The sequence below is a fragment of the Pygoscelis adeliae genome, unplaced genomic scaffold (genome assembly GCF_000699105.1).
Source record: "Pygoscelis adeliae isolate BGI_AS28 unplaced genomic scaffold, ASM69910v1 Scaffold113, whole genome shotgun sequence".
Classification (NCBI taxonomy): Eukaryota; Metazoa; Chordata; class Aves; order Sphenisciformes; family Spheniscidae; genus Pygoscelis; species Pygoscelis adeliae.
In genome coordinates this window covers 8,244,179-8,250,352 of record NW_008825108.1, presented here as the reverse complement: position 1 = coordinate 8,250,352, position 6,174 = coordinate 8,244,179, and positions in this window count along the sequence as shown.

Below are 6,174 nucleotides of genomic sequence, written 5' to 3'. Positions count from 1 at the left end.
CAATCATTGTAACTGGGAGTGTACTACCTTATAATTTTTGTGTATAAATGTAACGGTGATCTAGCCATAGGTGTGCTTGATTTGTGGAAATTCCACCTTGCACCCGGCGCCGCAATAAAGAATGCCTGCTTTCTAAAACTCCAAATTGAGTCTTAGAGAGTTCTTCATCTGCCGATTTACGGTAACAGTTATAGTTACCCAAACTTTCATTACAAATAGCACTGGGGGATTTCAGGAATTTCATAGGAAGGCTGGTTTTTGATTTTCTGGCTTTTTTTTTCTATTTTCCTTAGCATTTTCATTAATGGAACACATTGGGATAATGTAGTCTTTTTTTTTTTTATAAGCCACCAAGATATAGACTGTTTTAGAAACAGCATTGCAAAGTATTATCCACTACAAAACACTGTTAAGGGAGGTTTTATCTGTTCCTGGAGAATGATGTAACAGTTATGGATTTCTCTCCTGAGATATACAAACCTGTAAGCATGACATGGAGCCTGGTGAATGAATGTAATATATTCAAGCAGAACACTTTGTACACATACATTTAATTATAAAAATAATTATCTCTTTTTTAAGTCCGCAACAGCAGCCATTCTATCCAGAAATTTTTTTGTGTTGGGGTTGCTTTTTCCTCCCTCAGACATAGGAAAGAAACTCGTAACGCCATTTTTTTTAATGCTCTGCAACAGTGTGGTGAAGTTAAAGCGAGCCTGATCCTACAGATGAGGTCACCATTCTGCAAGGGGAAATATATGCCAGATGCTGCAAACATTTTGTGGTCTTGGGAAGAAAGAAGAATGAGACCTCTCTTCCTGCTACCACTTTTTTTGGGAAGTTAGCCTTGCAACACCAAAGAAAGTATTTTTGAATTTGCTTTTAAAAATCATGCCTTTGAATAGCAAAAAAACGGCCATAAAGAACACTGCCTATAAAAAAGGCAGGTAAGGGCTTATCAGAGCATATTTAGTATCCATTTTCTTGACAACCTTGAGACTAGAAACTTACTGATTTTTAAAAGTAAGCCTAACGTTCCTATAGTAACAAGTTTCCAAGATCTTAGGCAAAAGAAAATTCTCAGCAGCGTACCTAATCTCGGCACGCTCACTGCAAAAATAACAAGCTGATTAACAACTCCTAGCACTACCAGTCCTACTTGATATTTATAAGTCCTTGAATGAAGTTCGTCTCTCTTGTGTCTGATCAAGAGATAATGCTATCGTCTGTCAAACACGCTGTACTTAGCACAAGCTGATCTCGCTGTGTCATACTGGCAAAGCCCTTTTAGATAGCTTGAGGAAATTTAGGATGGCTGCATTAATACCAAAGAACAAGATAGGTGGCCTTACGCTACACACCGCATTAGGTTTTTAAGTGTTACTAGCCTGGGCACGTGAAGAGCATAAATATACAGAATAAGGGTTTGATTATATCCAATAACAGTTGAGCATTTGCTATCTGACACAGCAATTCTGGCTTCTATGTTAAATACCATGTGCCCTGAGGGAATGCTGAAACAGCTTCTCTCTTATGTTTCTTACAGACAAAAGAATGAGAGGATGCTGAGACACTACACAAAGCTATGAAACAAAAACCAGTAGCCAAGGCACAAAAAAAGTCATTGCTGAACTTTTTTTTAAAGGGATTTCATTGTAGAGGACTACATAGAGGACTATATGGGCTATATAGAGGACTATAAGCTATATGACATTACCAAACATGTTTGTTTCTCCTCTACTTTGTAGAAACAGGTCTTTTTAAGTAGGGTTTTTTGACATCTATTTCAAACCATTTGCTCTGCACACTGCATCAAGGCTTCGTGGTTTTTTGGATAATGAAAAGGTTGTGTTGGCTTTTAGGTTTTTCTGAAGCCTTCAATAGAGAGCAGTCCTGTGTCAGAACTTGGAATTAAATGCAAAGCACTTGTCTTGCTTCCTAAAGCTCTGATAATGCCAAGCATGTTTTCCAAGCAGGGTTCAACGTTATTGCTAATGCTATGGTTTATATTGGCAGAGTTCCAAGTCAAATCACTGTATCTGTCCTGACCAGGGGGATCTATCCTACAACTCTCAAGTTTTCAGAAAGCCCCTCTTCTAGACAATGATTAAGTACAGTGCAATATGATGTTCTTATAACAACTCTCACCTTTTTTTTTTTTAATGTTTACATATGTCTCAAGCTCTGCTAGTTCGATACTTAATAAAGCCTGTGAGACATAAACATCTCATTCATGGCATGTTTGACATCTTCTGAAATTCATTGTCTGGGGTAAAAACAATGTCTGTGGAATTATGGCTTTCTGCCTTATCTATAGAAACGTCATCCAGCTGTGAAGAGATTTCACATGAGAAACTCTGATAAGTAACAGTTTTAATTTATCTGCAGTCAATTTACAGCCCCTTTTCACTAGCCACCACCCTCCAAAAGCTTCCGTCTGTTGGCACCTGTTTATGGGATCCCTAGATCTCCAGAATCACCATCCTCTAATATTAGGTCATGCTGCTGGTAGCTGACAACTCCTGGACCTCGTGTCGTCTTCCAGGAAGCTCGTTACTAGCAGTAAGGATAGCTCACTGTTGTTAGGGTCCAGCACTTGAACTGAGCATCTCAAAAGGCAGCTAGACTGGGTTGCTGTTGTCCATAATCTCCCTTCCTCAAAAGTATTGCTGTGGAGATGATTCCTCTATGGTGCCCTGAAAGATCACAGGAAAAAAACCAAACCCTTCCACCTCAAGAGGAATGAACGCTTAAACCTCTCTCTGCTACTCCTGCCTCCTGCTGTGCTAGATACATCACGTAATTTCATGCTCTGAGGGCTTCCAGTTGATGCTCCTGGTTGGCAAACTCAGACTTACTTCTGGAGTTCAGCAGACAGGAATCTTTTGAATCCCAGCAGAGTATCAGGAAGCAATGAATATCCAAACAAACTTGAGGCTGGGGGATCCTCCCCTGATCCTAGTCACATTCAAAGATGAGCTGCTAGTCAATCCTTTAAAGGGGATGTTTGGCATGGGGCAACACTAAGAAATGTAGCAAGTCTTATTTAATTCTGGAGGCTGGCATTAATATAACCCTGCAGTGTATAAATGGCACCTGCCAGAATGTTCTGAAAATCGTTTTCAGAGAAGGATTTCAAATACCCATTTAAAGGATGGAGATTTGTATGTGCATACTTTTTATTAAGTGAAAACTTGCTACTGTGTGTCAAGACACAAAGCAGTAAGAGACAGCACAAATGATTTCTCCTTGTTCATTGTGACTATTTGCTTTTTAGGGCTTTGGATTTTTTTCCCACTGAATGCAGCAATATTGAGTTCAAATGTATAAACAGATTTTTCCCCATGAATAGAAGAGTAATAACTTCTTTAGTGTCATGTCAGACTATACCCTAAGAGTCATGAATTATCATGCCAGTGGTATTATGGTGCATTAGAAGGTAAAATCATAGGGTTGTCAAAGCGTGTTCTCCTTTTACTGTACAGTCTTGGGTTTTGGGGTGGAATTTAAGGTGAGACATGATGGAGAAAAAGCTAGTCCCCAAAGCTAATCTAAGATTTCAAAGTATTTTTCAAGCTAGGATTTAAAACCTTCATGACAGAGTAATTTTTGACTGAATCTCCTGGCCTCGTGTTCATCTGGTTTTTAATGCTTAACAATCTTTTCTTGCACATATGTGTTGTAAATTTCTAAATCTATACAACTGCTCATTTATTTTTATATTTTTCACTCTTATGACTTTCATGGATGGAATCTTTCTTGTATTAGAGTTAACAATTTTACCATTGACTTCATAAAATTGAAGATTTACTTTAGCTTCTATTCTCTAACTGCATGGGTAGCAGTCTTGAGTAAGAGGAGGAGAGAGAACCAAGCAGATGGAACCTTAAACTTGGCTACACTGTGGAGATGAGCAAATCATTTAGTCCCAAATTTTCCAAAGGATCTTCTAATTCTCAGAATTCTCACCTAGCTCTAGAAAACCAAAATCTTTGCCTGAGCAGCAAATAGTCACATGTTTGAAAATCAAGGCTTACCTATTTAAAGCTGGGCACACAGAAAGCCATTCATAATCAGGATGCATCTAACCCTCAGTATCTGTTCCTCAGTCTTTACAAAATAGAGTATTTCCTTAACTGAATGACAAAGAGGAATGGAAATGTAAGACACCGTACAGGAATTCAGCATGTATAGTACAGACTGGAGAAAGACAAGGAAATTCCAGAGTCAGGCTTGCTGAATACAGTATGAAATTTGCATTTTCAGAATAGACTGGGGCACTCAGACATCCAGTTTCACTTACACAAATACACAGTTAAATGTAAAATGATGTTTCATAAGAAAAAAGTATCTTAAAGCACTGATTCAAGCGTATCACTGCATAACACCGTTAAGCACTTCAGTAAGCTAGTGCTTTGAATTTTTTAAATTAACACGAATGTCTCTGTCCCCTCTCCTGTCTCCCTTTTATAGGACATGTTTTCAGCCTGCCATGTAAAGGAGTTATTTCATTATCTGTGAATTAAGCTGGAGAAAGAATTCCATTATTTAAAGTTAACTCACACAGGAACTGAAAACAACTGTTTCAAGACTCCGTGTTTGCATGAGACTTGCAGCTGGTTTTAAAAATCGTAAAAGTTGTATTTACACGTCTCTGTCTTTTTATAGGTATTACTTGACACAGCAATGTTGGTATTCCCAGAAATGGAGAAGTGGCAGAGAACCATGTCAGGACAGAGGGAGAGTCCACGCTCCTGTGTTTGATTGCGCTGAGGGCCCCTCAGTTTTGTAAGGAGGAAGCTGGCAAAGAGAGGGCCATTCGTTGTAGGGTAGTCATGTGGGCGGAGGGCCTCCTGGATCATGCATGGGAAGGAGTCATGAAACAATGTGAAAAAGAATTGGGTCTCTTTTAGCTTAGACCAAAAGGAAATGTTGTGTATTGATCTATTTTATTATATATCACTTTTTCTAAACATATGTACAAACAACCTTTGCTACTGTTTTGAAGGGTATGCCTACGCTGCTGACAGCTTCTCAGAAGCTGGGCAAACTATCTGCTGCTGTGCCTAGACCGGTAAATTATATTTAGTGTAATTCCAGGCATTTCTACGTTGCACTTTGGTCTGGAGTGCAAAAACAAACAGTTACTTAATTTCAAACAGAAAAATCCACCAGCCTTTGCACCAGCACCTACTGCTTTTGCCTCTCCTTTAACCTGCGTGCCAGTACTCTGAAGCAGCAGCAAGACATCCATAGTGGCCTCCAGTTTAGTTAGTGTGACATCAGTTCAAAGCAAAACAAAGGAGAAACTGGAAGAAAATACAGTAAAAAAATTAAAGAGGGGGCAAATGAAAATACAAGAGTCAGCAAATTGAATTTTATTTTTTGAAAATATACCTTATCAAACATACTTGATTTAATACTTTGATGAAAACATATACTAGCTGATAGGGGTGAACATGCAGAAATACAACTATGTGACATTTCGTTAAAAAAAGAGCTACATAATAATTACATGGCAAATATTAACCTGTTAACTACTATCCAGTGAAAACCAGTTTAGAACAGATCCTAGCAATACTTGCTTTCACCACTGAATAGCAGGATTTCTGGTGGACTTCAAGAGAGATCAATACTCAACATGATACGGCTTGGTATTTTCATCGATGAGCTGCAAGAAAACATGAAACTACCGTTTGATAAAGTTTCAGAAAAAGCAAAGATCTGCGGTGTTGAACAAAAGCGAAGACTAAGCAGCTTTGTAACAGCCTGGGTTACAGTACAGGGAAGTGCAGGTGGTTTTAAATGAGGACCTGCCGGAAAACAATTTGCCAGTTATACACAATATTATACGACTTTGGGGGGCAGCTGGGTAAAACATAAGATGATATATTGGAAATCTGATTTTATGATCTGATGGTTGAGTGATCGGAGTCATGTAAAGACACAGAATTATCACCCGATTTATTAAAAAATGCACTGTTTCTGCAGTAGCGTACCAACGTACGAGTACAAAGGATGGCGGGGCGAGAGCTGGGGGTCAGGGCTCAGCCCTGCCCAAGGCCAGCACGTGTTTCTTCCACCCGAGAGGTCACACCGCAGCTACCAATTCTCTGCCCCCCCGGTGCACAGGCGCCAGTTTTGTCCGCTACCCGTTACCGCACGCAACTCATC